This window comes from Phascolarctos cinereus, unplaced genomic scaffold, assembly GCF_003287225.1.
Source record: "Phascolarctos cinereus isolate Bilbo 61053 unplaced genomic scaffold, phaCin_HiC Scaffold_4;HRSCAF=312, whole genome shotgun sequence".
Taxonomy (NCBI): domain Eukaryota; kingdom Metazoa; phylum Chordata; class Mammalia; order Diprotodontia; family Phascolarctidae; genus Phascolarctos; species Phascolarctos cinereus.
The window spans coordinates 221,019,757-221,041,070 of record NW_027555847.1 but is presented as its reverse complement, the minus strand read 5'-3'; the positions used below and the strand labels follow the sequence as shown (position 1 = coordinate 221,041,070).

General features: G+C 43.6%; 1 long non-coding RNA gene across 1 annotated transcript; it reads left to right on the top strand.

Annotated features, from left to right (window-relative positions):
- Window positions 1–3,133: 3,133 nt before the first annotated feature.
- Window positions 3,134–19,230, top strand: LOC144456859 (uncharacterized). The gene is made up of 4 exons (XR_013486035.1): window positions 3,134–3,220; window positions 3,981–4,111; window positions 14,974–15,082; window positions 18,521–19,230. It is a non-coding gene; the product is annotated as an uncharacterized LOC144456859 (long non-coding RNA).
- Window positions 19,231–21,314: the final 2,084 nt, after the last annotated feature.

The following is a 21,314-nucleotide window of genomic DNA, read 5'->3' as shown; positions in this document are numbered from 1 at the left end:
CCTCTATGGGAGGGAGGAGGGAAACCTGTCCGAGGGAAGGCTGGACCAAAGCGTGGCAGGTGTGTTATGGACTGCAACACTGCTCGGGGGGAGGAGGCGATTCATTCCCTTGTCAGGGCCTTGGTGGTGGCCATAATGCTAAGGGCGGGAAGGGCCTCCAATAGGCAATGCCTTGTCTGCCAGACCTGTTAGGAGGGGCTGGGAAAGAGGAGGAGGAGGAAAGCCATAGGGGAAGAAGGGGACATCTGACACAGAACTTTCTGTTTCCAGGGATCACAGATTTAGGGTAAGGAAGGATTTTAGAGGCTGTTTAGCCAAACCCCCTCATTTTTACAGATGAGGAAACTGAGGCCCAGAGAAGTACCCTAAGTCGTAATCAACAGAGATAAGATTTGAACTCAGGTATCCTGACTCCAAACCCAGTGTTCTTCTCACTGTACCTATGCTGCCTCTTACGAACCCAGAAATCTGTGAAAACAAGAGCCTAGGTATCTGGAATCTGCCAGGTCCACCTTGGTTCCAGTATATGCCTTAGCCTTTGGGAGAAGAAGTAAGGCTGACATGTGAAGGCTATATCCAGATTCTGAGGACCCTCATTGTCCTTATAAGGGTAAGAGCAGCCAGCAAAGGAGCAGGTCTTTAGACATGAACCTTAGAAAGACTAGTGCCCTTTTAAAAGGCAATTTATCTAAAATGGCATGAGCAATTTAGCAACTAAATAAACCCTAACTTTGTAGTAAAAAAAGGTGATTAAAAAATGGATTTCCAAAAGTTCTCCCAACTAATGGACAGCCCCATTCTGAAACCTCTTTTATTTTGGTAGTTTACTCCATTTACTTATTATCAAGTACAGAGGTTTCAAACATGTAGTAGCCTACAAGTGGCACCTGCAGCCTATAAAATACAATAGAACATAGATAATGTTAATATGTGGTTTTCTACAGCAACATGCAGCCATCAGAGATCCTTAATTAAGACTTAATTTTGAATTTGACACTACTGATCTACAAAGCAGTGGTACTGATCCTGGCTTCTTTCTCTGTGTTCTTATTCTTGTGTTTCTTCTAAATTGTAAGGTCTCTGAGAGCAGTGATCATACCCTAGGGAGATCTGATTTCTCCCACTAGTCAGTCAGCTAGTCAATAAACATTCGTTGTTGTTCAGTCTCCCAGTGGTGTCTGACTCTTCGTGACCCCATTTGGGGTTTTCTTGGCAGAGATACTAGAGTGGTTTGCCATTTCCTTCTCCAGCTGATTTTACAGGTGAGGAAACTGAGGCAAACAGAATCAAGTGACTTGCTCACGGTCACACAGCTAGTAAGTGTCTGAGGCTAGATTTGAACTCAGATCTTCCTGACTCCAGGTCCTTCACTGTGCTACTGTACCACCCAGCTGCCCTACTCACCTACCAAGTGCCAGGCACTGTGTTAAACTCTGGGGATTCAAAGAAAGGCAGTCCCTGCACTCAAGCTCACATTAGGATAAGAGTCAGAAGACATGGATACAAGTCTTTGCTGTGCCATCCACTCACTATGTGGCTGCCAACAATTCATCTTTCCTCTCTAGAGCTCATTTTCCTCATCTGTGAAATGATGGGGATGAATTCTATGATCTCTAAGGTCCCTTTCAGCCCTGACATTTGATAGCTCTGTGATTCTCAGATGGAAACAATGGTTGCTGGCTCTGGGATGTTGTGAAAATAAAGAGAGATGGTTGCTTATAGTTGAAAGTTTGGAGTCAAACGACCTAAGCTAGAATTCTGGTCCTGCTACTCACCATATTTGTGTGATCTTGGACAAATCATGTAGGCTTCTAGGCTCACAGACCTAGAGCTCTAAGGGACCTCAGAGGTCATTGATCAAGCAATCAATCACCAATCATTATCAATATGTGCCAAGCATTAATGTGGCTTATGTGCTAGAGATACAAAGATGACTAGTCCAACCCCTTCCTTTTACAGAAAGACAAACTGAAGCACAAAGAGGATCCTAGGATCATAAGTCTAGAGGTGGAAGGGACCTCAGATGATTCTTTGTCCTAAAGTTATTTCCTTTTGGGGCTAAAACTCCCAGGGACTAGGAAAATGCTTTTTTGTTTTTTTGATATTTACTTATTTTTTTTATATTTATTATATGGAGATAGGATGTAGTTCTATGGTATTTTTCTTGGTAGTCTTGTCCTAAATTATAGGAAAAATGGCTGGCTGGCTGGCTGGCTGGCTGGCTGGATGGGTGGTTGGATAGATGGATAAATGAATGAAAAAGCATTTATTAAGCATTTTCTCTGTGCCAAGCACTATGCTAAATGCTGGAGATACAAAGATCAAAATCATCCCTGCTTTCAAGGAGTTCACCTTCTAACTGGGGGAGATAATTCATAAAAGAAAGTTCAGCTGTAGGACATACGGAAAGATTAGAGGTCTTTAGGTTACATACGTAGTTGAGATGACAATGTCAGACTTCGGGATGACCTGGAAGATCTCGAGAGGCAGTTGCACGACAGATGGTAAGTCCTGGTGGGCCTCCATCTCATCAGAAGGAATGTTGCAGCCAAGCAGCTTTGGTGAAAGAGGAAGGTAAGATGGGAGGGAGCCTCCAGGAATGACTTTCCCCCTGCTTAACCTTCCCAAATTTGTTGCAGGATCTTCAAGGGTGAGGGGAGGAATAAGGGTGCCCTGCTGGTGGTGGCTTTTCTGACCGGTTTTCCCAGTATGGGGTTAATGAATTCTTTTGCCATGGCAACCCATAGAACAAAGAAAAATACAAAATGGACCTTGATTCTGTTTGGTCGCCTTATAGTTTTAGAGTGACGGAATTGGAGTGGTTGAAATGGATCCAGAGGCTGCTAAGAATTACACAGTTCTTAGATCATTTATAAGCATTAATCTAAATGAGAGATCTTTGTCCAGTAACAAATGAGTTGACATGGGAGAAGGAGGAACTGAATTGTATCAATACTGACATTCTTGATGTAAATGAACCCTGGGGAAAGAAGGAAGTTGTAATTAAACGGAAGGATGACTCACAGGCCCTCTAAAATTTAGTGAGGCAAAAGAAGGAATTTGCAAAGTTGATTTTATCACACGTCCAAAGACAACAAGATGTGTAATTTAATGGGACCTTTGGTGGTCTTGCCTCCTGGTACCCACGATGCGCATCCATGTAGAGACCACCACGAAGATTATTGCAGCTTATGTGTCAACATCTGTTGCAGAGGATGAGGTAGAGAAATTCTGTGTCAAACTTAATAAGACTTATAAAATTTAATCTGAATATATTCAATAACTTCAATGTAATAGGTAATATTATATATATAATATAACATTGTAATATCAATTGATAGGCATAGTGGAGGACAGAAAAAAATATGGTGAAAAATATACCTCAGAAGCAAGCAATAAAAGTGGTCAAATGTAGACTACATGAAGCCTTACACTTAAAAATATCATGAATATTTTATTGAAGAAAATAGTTGGAAGGTACTAGACATGGTGATGATTGAATAACATCACAAAATGAAAATAACTTTTTAAGAGATAGGAAACAATTGATTACCATTTTGGGAATCATTTATGAATTATCTGTCTCTATAATTAGACCTTCAAACTCATTGGAGTAAAGAGTAAAATCAACACCAATTATAAGAAAGATGAAAAGAAGAAATTTTCAATTAAAATAGCTTCATTTTAACTTGATACGTTTTTTTACCTTAAAATATATGGAAACTGGGGCAGCTAGGTTGCACAGTGGATAGAGCTCCAGCCTTGGAGTCAAGAGGACCTGAGTTCAAATCTGGCCTCGGACACTTGGTACTTACTAGCTGTGTGACCCTGGGCAAGTCGCTTAACCCCAATCACCTCACCAAAAAGCAAAAAAAAAAAAAAAGGAAATTGGGTAAAGGAACAGACATTCCATCTCTAGGCTCTGAGCATTTTCTCTGACTGTCCCCTCATGCCTGGAATGCTCTCTTCCCCACCTACAGGTTTCCCTGGCTGCATTTAAGTCCCAACTAAAATCCCATCTTCAGGAAGACTTTCCCAACCCTTCTTAGTGCCTTCCCTCTTTTGATGATTTCCTTTTTTTGGTATATTCCTTTGGGCAGAGCACCTACAGGTAAGGGTATGATATCCTATGTGGACAGAGGGAGGGGAGGGAGGGAGAGGAGGGAAGGAAGGAAGAAAGGAAGGAAGGGAGGAAAGAAAGAAGGAAGGAGCTGTGTTGCCCAACTGGAAGTGGCCGGTTGGGTCCCCAGGTAGTTTGTTCTTTGTTCTGGAAGAGGACAGTGACTTCAGGAAAGTGAAGCCATGATTTACGATTTGCAAGTGAATTGGATTTAAGTGAGGGAAGCCTATGCAAAGTCACCAGCCTCATTCTCTCCTCCAGAGGAGTTTACCAGCTAGGTTTCTTTCTTAAGGACCATGCCTTAAACCCAAATCACTCTGACTCTCATAGATAGATAGATGGCCAACAATAGACCCCAGCCCAAGCTTCCCATGGTCATTGTGTGGGCCCTGATGGCTCAGAGTAAGTGTAAAAGCAATTGTTTCTGTTTTGGCCAGAAACCCTGAGGGTCTTCCCCAGCCAGATTAGGGTTTGTTTTTTGTTTTGACTAGTAAAAGAGGCCATTCTTTGCCTCGTCCTTTATCTAGTTTTAACTACTGCCTCAGTCAAACTGAGACCTGGGAAAGATCCTGACTTAAAAAAGCCAAGGTCTCCCACTGCATCCAGGGCCATCTCCAGTTGTCCTGATCTATATCTGGCCACTGGACTTTGCACAGCCCTGCCTCACTTAAATTCAATTCACTCGCATGTCATGGCATCACCTTCCTGATGTCATGGTCCTCTTCGAGAACGAAGTACAAGTAACAACAATTTCCTATTTACCCTGTGTATAGCTTATTTGTATATATTTGTTTGCTTGTTGTCTTCCCCATTAGATTGTGAACTCCTTGAGGGCAGTGACTGTCAATTGGATAGGCAGAGCATAGCACAGTGCCTGGCACATAATAGGGGTTTGTTTTTGTTGTTTTTTTTTTTTAGGCAATCAGGGTTAAGTGACTTATCCAGGATCACAGCTAGTAAGTGTTTGAACTCAGCTGTACAGGGCTGGTGCTCTGTCCACTGCTCCACCTAGCTGCCCCACATAATGATCTTAATAAATGTTTATTGACTAACTCTGTAAAGTATGGCTTATAAGCAAGAGGCACTGCACTCTTCCAATTATTTCTGCCTTTGAGTCTCCAGTGCTTGGCATGACATCTGACAGATAGTGAGTACCTAATAAATGTTTATTGTTGATGGTGGTAGTGGTGGCAGTGATGACAGCAATGCCTTCAATAAACACTCATATACCTATTCAAGGTTGGGGCTAAAGATATGAAGATGGTTATGATACTGATCTTAAATTTTTTTTTAATCTTTTGAATTTGTATCACTTTTATTCCCGGACATAACTCTCCTCCCCTCTGCTACCCATCAAACCATCATTTGTAACAAAGATTTTAAAAGAAAGTGGGAAAAACCAATCTACATGTTAGCCATGTGACAGATCTAGATCGCAGTGAGATCACAGCTTTAGGGAATGGAAAGACACACAAAAAACTGTGATGCAAAGGAGGGTGAAATAAGAGCAGGAAAGTAGAATGCAGTGAGAAATCTGAGGAGGGAAAACAGGCAAGATGTGTGGGGTTGTACTGTTTTGTTGGTAGTCTGGGAAGCTGTATTAAATAAGCTTTACAGACAGATACTACACAGAGGGAAGGTGAGGGAGAATCCTGTCTTGGCCTCTCCTTCCTCAGACAGTCTTTTCAAAACTTTTAATTTTCAGGGCAGCTAGGTGGCACAGTGGATGGAGCACCAGCCCTGGATTCAGGAGGACCTGAGTTCAAATCTGACCTCAGACACATAACACTTACTAGCTGTGTGACCCTGGGCAAGTCACTTAACCCCATTGCCTAGCCAAAAAAAAAAAAAAGGACTTAGAGTTGTCAATTTCATTGGCCTCCTTTAAGGTCAAGCCATCCTTCTTTCCACATTGATGGACAATGGAGGCAAATCTCTTCTGACATCTGAGCATGCCCATGGCTGGAAAAGGATCATGGATTTTTAGCAAATGGAGATGGGGTGGGCATGGTTCATAACAGTGTGAGTAAGGGCACAGAGACTGGAGAGGAAAGGACAATGCAAAGTTCAGTTTGACTGGGCTCTAAGTGGTTGAAGTGAGCAGTAGGAGAGCAAGTTGGGGCCAGATTATGGATAGTTACTACTGTCATACTTTATCTGGTAGTAAGGCAGAGTCTATATGAGCCATTTTATATTATTTGTAGAAGGCAGCTAGGTGGCACAGTGGATAGAATGCTGGGCCTGGAGTTAGGAAGACTCAGCTTCCTAAGTTCAAATCTGACCTCAGACACTTACTAACTGTGTGACCGTGGGCAAGTCATTTCCCTCTTTTGCCTCAGTTTCCTCATCTGTAAAATGAGCTGGAGAAGGAAATAGCAAACCACTCCAGTATGTCTGCCAAGAAAATGGGGTCACAAAGAATTGGAGACAACTGGAAAATGACTGAAATTATTTATACAGAATAGAGGAGTAAGATGATCAGAGTGGCATGTGTTTAGAAGTTTATTTAGTCAGTAATTCAAAAGGTAGATCTGAGACTTTCAGCAGGAAGGCCATTTAAGAAACAACCACAATATCGAGGCAAGAAGAGATTAACGTCTGAACTAGAATGGAAATGAGACATATTGTGTAGGTAGCAAGTGATGAGGAGTTAAAGGTTATTCTAAGATTATGAGTCTGGTGATGGCAACAAAAACAGGAAAATTAAAGGAGGTTGAGCAGGGAAAGTGGTGAGTTTAGTCTTTGGATATTTTGTGTTCAGGCAGAAACCCACTGCCTATTGGAAATGTGTTTTCAATGGGATGTCAGGGGAGATGGAGGTCAGATTTCGAAGTCATATTCACAGCAGTGATCACTGATGCACAGAAAGTAGATAATAAGGTCACCAAGGTATGTCACTGAGATAGTGGCAATCATCATAGTGATGGTGGTGGTGGATGTCATTAGGGTGACAGTTGTAGAAGCAATGATGGTAGTGGTGGCAACAGTGGTGCCTTATCATGGTAACGGTGGTGATAGTGATTGTGGTGGTGATAATGAGGTATTGAAGCAGCGAGGTGCTATCTGTGACTAAGGAGCCATTGCTTGGGTGTGAGAGTTTGGAGATCAGAGTAAAGTGACGGCCACCACAGGTCTCAACTGTAGTTAATTCGCTAAAAGTATAGTTGCTGTACTTTCAATCTATCTGTAAGAACTATTGAAGGTCCCCAAACCTAAGTGATTATATCACATTGGTCACTCTCCCAACCTGATGAGTTTATCAGTGGTTCTGAGTGTCATCATGGTGACTAAGAGTTCAACATGACTGAGCCTCTGTGAAAGCCTAGTCTCTCTAGCTTATGTGTTTCACCTGTGTGTTTTATGGTCCTTCTAGGAGAATGGATTTCCTACTACCACTGTCATCCATTAACACGATTACTACTCTATCATTAGGGTATCTGGGTGACACAGTGGATAGAATGCTGGGCCTATAGTCAGGAGGTTTCATCTTCCTAAGTTCAAAGCTGGCCTCAGACACTTACTAGCTGTGTGACCTTGGACAAGTCACTTAACCCCATTTGCCTCAGTTTCCTCATCTGTAAAATGATCTGGAGAAGGAAATGGCAAACCACTCCAGCATCTTTGCCAAGAAAACCCCAAATGGGGCCACAAAGAGTTGGACAAGGCTGAAAACAATTAAACAACAACAACACTGTATCATTGCCACTACCATATTCACCATCACAATCAACATTTCCAGTACCATCATCACCAATACCATTATTCTCACTATCATTTTCACAACTATCGCCACAACTATCATGACCATCACCACCTTAGCCGTCAAGCACTACAATAGACCAACATGATCAACCCCCTCATCACCATCAACTTTGTCACCCTCTCTACCATCACCAGCAATATCACCACTACCATGACCATTGCTAAGATCATTATCACCACCACCCTCACTACTATCAGTACCATCCCTATTGACATGACCACTAAACAAAAACAAGAACAAAAAAGGGGGGCAGCTAGATGGAGCAGTGGATAGAGCACTGGCCTTGGAGTCAGAAGGACCTGAGTTCAAATTCAGCCTCAGACACATAACACTCACTAGCTGTGTGACCCTGGGCAAGTCACTTAACCCCATTGCCTAGCCCAAAAAAAAAAGATATTACCACTTACCATGACCATCTCCATCTCCATCTTTAATTATCACCATTTCTTTGTATGTCTCTGTGAAGAGTTAGGGGTACTTAGAATTAGTTCCTGAGCAATCAATGAAGAATATTTTAGCTTCATATAATAAAAAGCTTCCTGACAATTAGAATGATGAAAAAGGAGAATGTCCCTGAAGGTTCTGGGGTCCCTGTAGCTGGAGGTCTTCAAATGAAGACTAGTTGGCCACTCACTGGGGATGTGATGTTGTAGAAGGAAAGTGTGCTTAGGCACTGGTCGGACTAGATGACCTCTTGGGTTTTTTCCAGTTCTGATATTTTGTGGGTCAAGTTCCCAGTAGGCAGGGCCTACTAGTACAGTTCTTGATCAACATATAAAGTCTTCTGAGGCTCCATCAGTATCTGCCACTAGGGAGGACTGAAGTAGTGAAGAGTTTTCTACTCAAGGGGAGAAGCAGAAAAAGGCATAGACACAGGTGGTGAAAATGATAGTGAAGAATTTGTATGTGTGAAGCTAAGTTTCTTTACCTTTGGCCATTAGGAAGCTTCTCATGTGTGTATCCATGGCCTGAACTCAATTCTCTATGGGAGATATGGGATGGTGTTGGGAAGGAGAGAAGGAATAGAGTAGATGGAGAAGGGAAATGGAGGCAGAAGGGGAAATGAATGTGTGGAGAGGAAGAGAGAAAGAGAGAGAGAGAGAGAGAGAGAGAGAGAGAGAGAGAGAGAGAGAGAGAGAGAGAGAGACAGAGAGAGAGACAGAGAGACAGAGAGACAGAGAGACAGAGACAGAGACACAGAGAGAGAGAGATCTAATTGTTAGGAATGAGAGTCAGATGTGTCTGGAATAATTTAGATGTAGGAGGAAGGAGCAGATGACTTTTGTTCATCCCTGCCCCAGCTTTAGAAATAGGAAATGGAGTCCTAGTCTAGTTGTCCAGAACCCAACATGCTGATTTCTTCCTTTCTTCCCTATTTTCCTGCACTTGCTTATGGCTGAGTAGCCTTGGAATCCAATTTCTCCATCTGGAAAATGTGGAGTAGTGTCCCTCAGGAGGAAAGTAAGGGTGGTAGTGGTGGTGGTGGTGGTGGTGGTGGTGGGGAAACACTTGGAGAATATTTTGAAGGAGGCCATTCCAATTCTAAGCATTATTCTGGGAAGTTGGGATTGACTAGAGTGGGTCAGATTCTTAGAGCCCTTAGAGGCTGGAATTTTGCATCTTTCTAGGGCAAGGACCTCATCTAACAAAAATCTTGCTACACAATGCTTATTGACTCAACATGTGTACACCACTTTGCTTAGTGCTGGCATAGGGGAGGAAATGGGGGGAAGAAGAGGGCACTGTGGCTCTAGCAAAGAGTTGTTGACACTGCAAAGAAATGAGCAAGCCCTCTGACCTGCACATGGCCAATTGTGCAATTCGGGACAAAGGGTCAAAATATTCCTGGTTGACCTCCACAGCTACCAACTCACACCCCTTGGCTGCAGACTGGCTTCTTCCTAATGTCAGTGGCTGGCTTGGAATTAGCTTTGACTGCCAACCTGCCCAGCCTCTTTGAAGTGAAGGTACTGCTATGACCCCTGCCGTGGAGCAGGCAAGCACTGGGGCTTACGTTCCTGAGACCTCAGTATGTCTCCACTGAGGGTCTGACACCAAGAGCTTCTCACTGCAAACTGTGGCAAATGCCATTGGCTTGCAGCCTGTACATGCTGAATCAGCCTCTAGGGCCTTGATGGTGTGAGAGAGGGCTGAAGGAAGAGGAATAGGGGCAGAGACAACAACAGAGAGGGCTGAGAGAGGACAGAGAGACAAAAAAGGAGATGGACAGGGAAAGGGAAAGGCAGAGATGGAGAAAGAGAGGGGGATAAGGAGAATGGCAGGAGAGAAGCTAGGACAGAAAAAGAAACAGATGGAGAGGGGTCAGGGAGACAGAGACAGGAGGGAGCAGAGATGAAAAGAAGGCCGAGAGAGAATAAAGAGATAATGACAGTGGCAGAGAGAGAAATGGAAGGAAGCAGTCAGAAAGAGAGATGGAAAGGGAATGGGGAGATGGAGATAAGAGAAAGCAAAGATAGGGAAAAAGAAAAAATGAGAGAGAGAGGGCTGGAGGGTAAGAACGGTGGAGTAAGAAAAAAACAGACAAAAACAGAGGGATGGAAAAGGGACAGAGAGAAAAGAAGGCAGAAATGGAGAGAAGGGGAGAGAGGGAGGGAGGGAGATAAAGAGGGAGTTGGAGAGGAAGGCAACAGAGAAAAAGACAGAAGTGTAAGGACAATGGCAGAGATAGAGGTAGAGAGAAACAGGGACAGGCAGAAACAAAGCTGGAAGGAGGACAAGAAAGACAGAGATATGGGAGAGCAGAGATGGAGACAGGACAAGGAAAAAGGGATTGGAACAAAGAGATTTAGTAGAGAGAGAAGGACAAAGTCATGAATATTGAGAGATGATAGTAATTGAGAGATGGAGGAAAAGCAGCAAAGACAGAGAAGAGATAAGGAGACAGAGACAGGAGAGTGACCGAGACAGAGAGATAGAAGGAGAAAAACAGGTAGAAACAGAAAAGGATCATGCGAGATATTAAATAGAGATATTAAAGTATTGAGGGGAACTGAGAAAGAGAATTAAATGAACAGAGAGACAGAAGGGGAGAGATGAGAGCAGGAGGGACAGGAATGAGAGAGGGGCTGATGGAGAGAGACCAAAGAATCAGCAAGACAGAAAACCAAGAAACCACTACAGCAAGCCAGGGATATTGAGACAGGAGACCAAAAGAGAAAAAGAGATACAAGAAAAAGTAAAAGTGATTTGCAAAAGAGAAGGAGATGGGGAGAAGGAAAGGGAAAAGGGATGTGAGAAACTTATGGGGACTGGCAGAAACAAAGAGCTGGATTAAATACCAATAGGAACACAAAAATTTAATCAGTCAAAGGCAGAGAGAGAGAGAGAGAGAGAGAGAGAGAGAGAGAGAGAGAGAGAGAGAGAGAGAGAGAGAGAGAGAGAGAGAGAGAGAGAGAGAGAGAGAGAGAGAGAGAGAGAGAGAGAGAGAGAGAGAGAGAGAGAGAGAGAGAGAGAGAGAGAGAAAGAGAGAGAGAGAAAGAGAGAGAGAATCTGGAGCTCTGGGATGAGCAGGGGCAGTGGCTAGGGAGGTCAGTCGGTCAATTAGTCTTTATTAGGTGCCTACTATGTGCCAGGTGCTGTGCTAATCATTGGGAATGCAAAGAAAGGCAGAAGTCTCAAGAAGCTCATCGTCTAATGGGGTAAACAACATGCAAACAGCAACCGTGCAGAAGTAAGATCTAGACAGGATAAATGGGAGATAATCTCAGAAGGAAGGCACTGGCCCAGTTCAGAGCTGCTCTGGATGAGTCCCCTCCGCTTTCTTACTTCCTGGAGGCTATTGGAATGGGACCAAGCTCAGCGGCTTCCTTCGCCCCCACCTCCCTCCCTCTCCCAGGCTTATTCCCACAGCTCAGATGGGGTCAGGAAAGGGGTGGGTGTGCAGGGCCTGAATCCTCCCTGACACCCGCCTCTTTGGCCCTGCTCCTTCCTGAGAGTTTCTCAGGCTGGTCAGCTCTTCCATCAGAACCCTACCCTATCCCTGCCCCTGCATCCATCCCACCCCTCCCAGTGTCCCCCAGGGACTCAGAAAGAGTGATATCAATGCTGAAGTTTGAGTGTCTCACACTGCATCCTGCCAAGAGGCAGGGGATAGGGGGTGGGGGAGTGAGTTAGTCCCTCTGCCTAAAACAAACAGAGGCAGCAGTCAGGCCTTTCTTATTGCTTGCCTGCTGAAGGCAATGACTGATAGCAACCTCACAACCCTTGGGTCCCAGCTCAAGGCTGCCACTGAAGCCTGTCCCTCATCCCTGTCCTGAACCAGCTAGAGTATCACTGAGCTGAGTAGTTCCCTGCACAGGGCAAAAGCAAGGTGGGACAGTAGGAAACTCCCTCTGTGCAGTGGTTCCTGCATCCTACCCCCATCCCCAACTCTGAACACACACATTAGAAGCAATCTTTGTTCATAGTGGTCTTGGATCAAGGATGGTAAATATCCTTGATGATTTATACCCTTACGGGGTGGAGTGGAAAGTAAAGTGGTGGGGATGAGGGAGGAAGTCATACTGTATTTCACTATGGCAGACAGATAGCCTTTAATTGAACCTACTCCCACTCCCAAATGCCCTCTGCCTTGGGGCAGCAGCAGTGCGATGGAAACAGCTCTGGGCTAGGAGCATGAAGAGCTTAAATAAGTTGAAATCTCAAGTGATTTTTGAAGGCAGCAAGGTGGTAAGTGACTAGAGCATTGGGCTTGGAGTCAGGGAGACCAGAGTTCAAATGCAGCCTCAGCTACTTACTAGCTGTGCGACCTTGGGTAAGTCACTCAACCATTTCAGTTTCCTCACATGTAAGTAGCACCTACTTCCCAGGATTGTTGTGAGAATCACAACAAATAATATTTGTAAAGTACTTTGCATAGTGCCTGCTACATAGTAGGCATTCTGTAAACGTTAGCTATTATTATTCCTCATTCTTGCTGTGTAACTTTGAGCAAGTCACTCCACAGCTTTTGAACTTCATTTTTCTTTTCTGTAAAATGGGAGCATGAATGCCCTACTCATCTTACCTGGCATTGTGCAGACAAAATGAGATAACAGATGTGAAGACACTGAAAATGACAAAGCCCAAGCCCTCTCTAAATGGGAGAAATCATCATCTCAGCCCATCTTTCCCTACATGAGTCTCTTAGGAATTGTATCTGTCCTATGTACTATGTTCTGCTTTGCATTATAGGAAAACCACATGATACAGTGGAAAGTGACAGGGTTTGTACACAGAGGACCCTAGTTCTAATCCTGTCTCTTCTACTTATAACCTGTGTGACTTCGGGAAAGTCATTTAACCTCTCTGAATCTCAGTTTCTTCTTCTGTAAAATTAAGAGTTTGCACTATATCACTTTTTAGGCCACCTCAAGTTCTTAATTTTTTTTTAAAGACCGGTCTAACCTCTCTCACCCAGGCTGGAAATGCAGGAGCCTGGTACTAATTTGATAAGCACAGGAGCTTTTTTTTCTCTAGTCAACCCATTGCTCCAGACCTCACTCCTGAGACCCAAGTGCTCACTATATTAATGGAAAACTTAGTTCAGACCTTAATAGGCTTAGCCCACTGTAGCTCAGAATTCCTGGGCATGAGAGATCCAAAAGTCTCAGCCATCCCAATAGTAGGGATTACAGGTGTGTGATACCAAGTCTTCACCACCTTTTAAGACTTTGACTTCCTTGAGGATTGCATTTGACTGTATCATCACATGTCTACAATGCCTTACTGCAATTTAACAAGTCTTTAAATTTATAACCCCTTGTAAGGGATTGTGCAAGGATTATTTATCCTTACTTTACAAACAAAGAAACTGAGGCTTAGAAAGGTGAAGTAATTCTCTGGTGACTGGGAAAACCGGGACCCAAACCTACGTCTTCAGAATTCAGATCCGATGTATCTCATAAGACAAACTTCCATTTATTTGGCACTCAATGTTATAAGTCAACTAGTTTTTATTACATGCCTACTATGTGCTAAGCACCGTGCTAAATGCAAGAGATACAAAGAAAGGCAAAACATAATTTCTGCTCTCAAGGAGCTCACAATCTTTTTTTTTTAAGTGGTATTTTAATTTTTCCAGCTACATGTACAGAAAATTTTAAACATTCATTTACAATTTTTTTTGACTTCCAAATGTTTTCCCTCCTTCCCTCCCCTTCCCCTTTTCCCAAGATGGTAAGCAATTTGATACAGGTTATAGATGTGCAATCATGTAAAACATATTTCCATATTAGTCATATCGTAAAAGAAGAAACAGACCTAAAGGGGAAAAAATGAAAAAAATAATAAAGAAAGTGAAAATAGTATGCTTTGATCTTCATTCACACTCCATCAATTCTTTTTCTGGAGATGGTTAGCATTTTCCATCATGAGTCCTTTGGAATTGTCTTGGATCATTTGTGTTGCTGAGAAGAGCTAAGTCATTCATAGTTTATCATCTCAAAATGTTGCTGTTATTGTATAAACGTTCTCCTGGTTCTGCTCACTTCACTCAGCATCAGTTCATCTAAATCTAGGTTTTTCTAAAGTCTGCCTGCTCATCATTTCTTATAGCACAGAAGTATTCCATCACAATCATACACCACAGCTTGTTCAGCCATTCCCCAATTGATGGACATTCCCTCAATTTCCAATTCTTGGTCACCACAAAAAAGAGAGGCACTCACAATCTAATGGGGGAGATAACACACAAACAATATCTAAGCAAGATATAGACAGGATACATTAGAGATGATCACAGAAGGAAAGCACTAGCATTAAGGGGGTTTGGAAAAGGTTTTTTGCAAAAAGTGAGATTTAGTTGAGACTTAAAGAAAGCCAGGAAAGTCAGAAGTCAGAGATGAAGAGGAAGAGCATTACAGGCATGGGGGACAGCCAAGGGGGAAAATGTTTGCAGTCTGGAGATGAAGCGTGGTATTTGAGCACAGTGTCACTTGATCAAAGAGTGTGTAGAGCATTGTGGTTGGTATTTGTCTTTTGTTTTCAGAGAACCAATGACATCACAAGGTGACATCTTGACTTGAGTGCGAATTGGATTTAAGTGAGGCAGAGCTGCAGAAAGTGGTTGACCTTGTTCTTTCTTCCAAAGTCATCCAGGTCTGGCGGCAAGACAAAAGTCAAGACAACTGGCAATGGACCAGGATGCAGTGGATGACCTTGGTGTCTTTGATGTTTGACCAAGCTCTAAGCACTCCACGGTGTGTGTAAGGGATAAGAAATCATCTACTTTGATTTTCACCTCAATCTGATGAAGTAGATATATTGTAAGCGTTATTATCTCCATATTACAGATGAGTAAAATGAGGCTTAGTCACAAGGGATGACTTGCCCATGGTCTTAAAACTGATAAATGTCAAAGCTGGTCATGGAACCCAATTCCTGTAGCTACTAAATCAATACCCTTTGTCTTATTTCACGTTCATATCCTGGAGCCTTGTGGATAGCTCTACTAAATAAGTGTTTTGCTGACTTGAATTGCATATGTGTAGGATATATGTAAGTGTAGATGCTGCCATATTTGTTAGGTTTGGCTCTCACAATGTGCCACTCTGGATCATAAAATATGGAGCTGGGAGGGACCTTAGAGATTACCTTCTCTAATCACCTCATTTGACAGAAGGTGAAGAGACTATGATATCATAGGTTCCAGATGAGGAAAATCCCCCTACCAACACAGGTCAGCATCTTCTCTAGTGGTGCAGTAGATAGACTGCTGGGCCTGGAGTCAGGAAGACCTGAGTTTGAATCATGCCTCCCATACTTACTAGCTGTATGACCCTGGGCAAGTCTCTCAATCTCCCTCTGCCTCAGTTTTCTCATCTGTAAAATGGGGATAATAATAGCACCTACCTCCTGAGGTTGTTGTGAGGATCAAATGAGATAATATTTATAAAGTGCTTTGCAAACCTTAAAATGCTATATAAGCGCTGGGTACTACTACTATTATTACTAATATAGTCTTAAAAGTTGCCTAAGGCATTGGGAGGTTAAGTGACTTGCCCAAGGTGAGATGACCAGAGTTGATCATAGGTCAGAACTTAATCTAGGTCTTCCTGACTTGAAGGTTGGGATTTTCTCCACCAATGCCTTTCTGTATAGTGACACATTACTTAAGAAAGGCTCAGCAGAATAAAGACTGTGACAGGGCATTAAGTTCACTTGAAGGTTAGTCTTCTAGTCTTGGTCTAATGAACACATCCTTCCCCCGGATTGTCGTATGTGAATATTGTATGTCTTAGGGGATCTGATGTGCAGCATAATGGATAGAGCACTGGGTCTGAGTTCAAATCTTGTCCTAGATACTTATTACTATCTATTTGACCCTGGGCAAGTCACTGAACCTCTGTCTGCCTCAGTTTCCTCAACTGTAAAATGGGGTGATAATAGCACCCACCTCACAGGGTTGCTGTGAGGATCCAAAGAGATAATAATTGTAAAGTGCTTAGCACAGTGCTTGGCACATACAAGGCATTTATTAAACACTTGCTCCCTTCTCTTCATACTCTATTACAGTAGCAGAGAGGCTGGTAAATCTCTCTTTCTGCAGGATAAGATTCCTCTCCCTACCCCCAAGACTCAACAGGCTTCCTAGGGACCTGGATGAAGTGAGGCAGATGCTGAAACAGAGCCAGACCTAAGAAGTTTTGCACCTGGGGAAAGGGGAAAGTGAGGGAAGAGCTTACCTGGGGTGTGGCCACTGACGATGAAACCACGTCATTGTTGCTGCTGTCTAAATACATCATCCTAGACCATAGCTCTGGTCACCCTGCCCTAGATACAGCTGTATGCTGAAGGATGAGTGTTTCACCCGGAATCCTGCCAACAGGCAGAGGACGGGGTGGGAAAGAGTTTGTCTCCCTGCTTAACAAAAGCAGTCACCTTATATCTCATTGCCTATCTGGTGGTTAAGGAACCAGATTTCTCCCTGGGGTCCCAGGTCACCGTGGGGCAGATATTTCCATCCCACGCAGTTCTTACAAATCTCTAACTCTCAGCATGTAAAACAAATGATTGTTATTGTTGTTTTTCGTCCTTCGTTCTCGAAATGGATTTCTACGGGCTGCTGTATGAGGGATGGGGATGGGAAGAAAGTCTCATTGTCAGAGGTGGGATTGGGGAGGCGGAGGGAGCAGAATGCTACAATGTAGAGGGTTGTGTCCCCATCCTCAGCCCCCAGAGAGGAGAAAGATCCAGGCATCCTAAAAAACAGGCCCAAACAGAGACTGTCCCTACAAGTCAGGAATGTCTGGCAGACCTCCCTCAGCCAGAAGGGCCTTCCTCACTACTGAGAATCCTGGAGCAGGTGTTTAAGCCTGTCTCCCCGCCCTCTGTCCCCCAGCCTCCACCCCTACTCCATAAAACACTGGGATTACAACCATCTGGCTCTTTTCTTGCATGCACAGCCCCAAATCCATGGCCTCCTTTTCTCTTCCACCTGGCATTCTCTGGCTGACAAACGTCATTGGCAATGAGGCCAGGGAAAGATAGATGAGAGAGAGAGATCTGGGAGGGAGGAAGCCCTGCATGCTCTTTAGGAAAGGAAGTGTGTGACTGGCTCTGTGAGGAGAGGAGTCAGCCAGAGGAGACAGCAAAAGCCAGGGAACCTCCAGGATGTACCCTGTGTGTGTACCCTGGCATCATAACACAGCTGGGACCAGTTGGGAAAAGGTCATCTTTCTTTTTTTCTTTTTTCCTTTTGGCATAGATCATAGGGACTTGAGCTGGATGGGAATACAAAGATCATCTAACTCTCTCATTGTACAGAGGAGAAGACTGAGACCTTGATAGGAGAGTGACTTGCCCAAGGTCACATAGGTAGTTATTAGGATAGCCAGGAGTTAAAGGAAGCACAGTGTTGTGGATAGAATGATGGTCACGCACTGGGCTTGGTCCCATTTATTTGACATACCCAGCAGGATTGTTTGTGGCATCTTCCTCAAATTTCAAGCCCAGCATGGGAAGCCTGCATGGCCACTCGGACTAGGGACAGGGGTGGAGTATGGAAAGACACTGGCTAGAGAGCTAGAAAATCTGAGTTCAAATCCTGCCTTTAATGCTATGTAGGTGACCTTGGGCAAGTCACTTCCTTTGGGTCTCCCTTTCGTTTATAAAATATTAGGAAATTGGACTGACAGTGCTAAAATTCCTTCCTGCTCTAAATCCTATGATGCTATGTCTGAGCATATGTGCCCATACATCTGCATACAAGGGCTGAGTGGGGATGGAGTGGGGTGGGGTAGGTGATGCCTGTGTATATTTATTCCTAACACTCTGTGCGATCTGTATTTTTCATTCCCCTGCCAGGTTATTTCTTCCCTCTGGGGATTCTGCTGTTTCATGCCCCAAGTTGGATAAGGCCAGGAAGTTTGCCCCTATTCCCAGAAAGCAGCAGGCTCTTTTGGAGAAAGGGTTGTTCTGCATTCCACGGTGGCCACTGAGCCCCACTGATAATTGGAAATCCATGTGTGGGCAGATGTGGGAATGTAGACAAGAGAGATTTCTGTTTGATGTGCCCTAATGGGGAAGGCAGAGGGAGTCGGGGGAAAGGAAGGGGAAAAAAGTGGAAAATCCAAATTCTGGAAGGAAGAGACCTCCAGCCTTAGCCTGCTTTTCTCCCTTCCCTACGACCCACAAAGGATGAAGCCTCTCCAGCCACTCTGATGGATAGCTGTCTTCGGTGTCTCCTACAGCTCCAGCCTTCTGTGGTGAAGGTATTCGAGAACAGAAACAGCCAGAAGATTCTCGGTGGCATCTGATCCCTCCTCTTCACAAGGAATCACAGAAGAGCAGAGGGACTTAGAAAGTACCTTTGGGAATCCTTTAGTGATGTGGGTTCTTAATCTGAGGTCGTTAGTTTTTAAAAAACTATTTTGAAAACTATTTTAATAGAATAGGTTTCCTTGGTAATCCTATACATTTTATTCTATGCATTTAAAAACATTCTTCTGAGAAGGGGTGCATAGGCTGCCCAAGGGGTCCAGGACACACACAAAAAGATTATAAACCCCTTACTTTTGTCAGATCCTCTCAGTTTTCAGAGGTAGAAACTGAGTCTGACTAGTGTGGAAATATTTTTAATATGATTGTACATGTATGACTTTATCAGATAGCTTGCTGTCTTGGGAAAGGGGGAGGAAAGGGAGGGAGAGATAAAAAAATTTGGAACTCAAAATATTATAAAAATCAATGTTGAGAACCATTTTTACATGTGATTGGAAAAAAATAAAATACTATTAAGTGGAAAAAATAAAATACCTGCAGAAAATATGAAAGAAAAAAAGAAAAGAAACTGAGTCTGAGAGAAAAAGGGAACTGCTTAAAGTTATCTAGCCCTGAGAGGGTAGTAATGGAGGTATTATTATTATTATTATTATTATTATTATTATTATTATTATTATTACCATTTTACATAGGAGGAAACAGTTTCAGAGACATTGAGGTCACAAAGCTAAGTAAGTCTTTTTATACAACACAACAGCTAGACATCTATCTATTATCTATTGAATAGTGTCTCTTTCTATGCCTGGAAATGTTACTAAGCTACCCCATAGCTTTTCTCTTTTCCAGCCTCATTGCCCAGTTCCAGTTGAATGAAACAGGGCCTCATGGATAGGCATAGAAGGGGGTTGCTTGTGATTAGAGGAACAGGATGGTCAGGATAAGGGATAGTAAAGGGAGAGTGGAGAGTAGATATCTTCCCGAGAGAAACGTTCTTGTCCCTAAGCTCATTTAGTTTCCCACCCCTCCTCCTGGCCCCGGATATTGCTGGCGCAGGGAGGGGGGCCCTCTGTGTGAACCCTTGCAGCAGGTGCTGGTAGATGGAAGGATAGGGTAGCAGGGCAACTGAGGAGGGGGAAAGCATCTTTCTTAGCTCAGCCCAGCTGCAGGGGAAAAACAACCCAGATGTGGGGTGAGGCCCAATTGCAGAGGAATGCGGGGGTAGGGCCACGACCCCCGCTTTTCCCACCCCTTCCCTCTCCCTGAGATGCAGGCAGCTGGTGGTATCGGGAGCTCCCTCAGTCACTGATTAACAGAGGGGAAAAGCATGGGCTGAAACCCAGCCTTCCATGTGCACAACTTCTGGGAGAGTTCCGTCAGCACCAGATGAGTCTCCCATCCCTGACACCAAACCAGGGGCACCCTGGGCCTCCTGTTCTGCTTCCAAGCTTTCTGGAAGCAAGCTTTTCCCCTCCCTCATTACCCCTTCTTTTCCCCTTCCCATTCCGATCCTGTCTTTCTCTTTTCTTCTTTCCTCTGGCATCATAGCTCTCCCTGTCTTCCTTCCCACCCCCTCTTCTAGGGCTTAGAGACTTGGCTGGGTTGGCTACAAAGCCCCAGCTGTGAAGACAGGAAGGTGACCAGAGCTGCTTTAACTCCAACTATGAAACAGGCAAAATGTACCTTCAGGGATCCTTCCTCCACAACATTTTATTCATTTTAAAATAATAATAGCTAACATTTATATAGCGCCTATTACGTGTACCAGGTACTCTGCTAAGGGCTTCACAATGATTATCTCATTTGATCTTCACAACAACCCTAGGAGGGAGGTGCTATTATTATCCCCATTTTACAGATGAGGTAACTGAGGCAGATAGAAGTTAAGTGATTTGTCCAGAGTCACATAGCTAGTATATGAGGCAGGATTTGAACTCCCATCTTCTTCACATCAGAGGCAACTAGGTGGCACAGTGGATAGAGTGCCAGGCCTGGAATCCAGAAGACTCCTATTCTCTGAGTTCAAATGTGGCCTCAGGCACCTACTAGCTGTGTGACTCTGAGCAAGCCACTTGACCCTGTTTGCCTCAGTTGCCTCATCTATAAAATGGGCTGGAGAAGGAAATAGCAAACCATTCCAGTCTCTTTGTCAAGAAAACCCCAAATGGGGTCACAAAGAGTCAGATATGACTGAAACACAATAAATACATACATATATGCCTGTATTTTAATATAAGTGACTTCCTTTGTAACCTCATGCATTCAAAAACATCATTCTGAGAAGGGGTCCATGGGCTTTCCCATACTATCAAAAGAGAGAGTCTATGACACAAAAAAGGTGAAGAACCCCAATCTAGTCCAATCCCTTCATTTTCTAGATGAGAAAATCAAAGCAAACACTAATTATCCCTTTAATAATGTATTTTAGAATTTTGCCAGGAAACGATTTTTGCCAAGTTTAGCTTATAGTTGGTACACTCTATTGTCTTCCCTTTTTTGAAAACCTGGACAACATTTGTTCTTTTCTAGCCCTATGGTGATTTCCCTGTTCTTCACAATCTCTAAGATATCACTGATAGTTGATCGTCAATCACACCTGCTGGTTCTTTCATTAGATGAGGGTGTAGTTCATCTGGATCATGGGTTTTTATTTCATCAATGGTGGCAAAGTGTTCTCTTACTATTTCCTTAATTATTTTGAGTATCAACTAC